Source organism: Orycteropus afer, unplaced genomic scaffold, assembly GCF_000298275.1.
Source record: "Orycteropus afer afer isolate SDZICR_OR568_19922 unplaced genomic scaffold, OryAfe1.0 scaffold00014, whole genome shotgun sequence".
Classification (NCBI taxonomy): Eukaryota; Metazoa; Chordata; class Mammalia; order Tubulidentata; family Orycteropodidae; genus Orycteropus; species Orycteropus afer.
Genome location: NW_006921601.1, coordinates 19,977,951 through 19,978,478, shown reverse-complemented (window position 1 = coordinate 19,978,478; position 528 = coordinate 19,977,951). Strand labels below are relative to the sequence as shown.

Below are 528 nucleotides of genomic sequence, written 5' to 3'. Positions count from 1 at the left end.
AAAAATCTTTACAAGAAATGAACATATTCAGAAGGAACAGATAATTTTTCTATTTTTAAAATTTAAATGATACTGTTACTTTTTTCTCACTAATGGGACTAGCTTTATTTAAACTACTTTTAACACTGGAATTAAATAAAGCTTATCAAATATTAAAAACAGGACAATGATGATTGAAAAATCACTATGAAGCTAATTTGTGTACTCTGCTGCTTAGGTTCAGAATGTAAACTTTGATTGATTTTGTAATGTCAATATGGATTGGATCCAAGCCAAATTCAATATTTAACCTTGAAGTTCATTAGAATTTAATACCAAGAAAGAATTGATTCCCCCTGTGATAGTTGGAGCTGTGTGTCAACTTGGCTGGACCACAATTCTGTGTGGTTTAAACAACTGTGATGTGGGTTGTTCCCATGATGGGATCAGATGTATATGTTTTGAGCAGCCAATCCACTGAAAGGGAGTTTCCCTAGTGGTGTGGCCTGCTTCCAGTATAGTTATGGATATCCTGGGAAAAGAGTCATT

General features: G+C 33.5%; 1 protein-coding gene across 1 annotated transcript in view; it reads right to left on the bottom strand.

Annotated features, from left to right (window-relative positions):
* The window catches only part of PRMT3 (protein arginine methyltransferase 3), a 178,686-nt gene that overhangs the window by 15,794 nt on the left and 162,364 nt on the right, over positions 1-528 (bottom strand). The window lies entirely within an intron of this gene.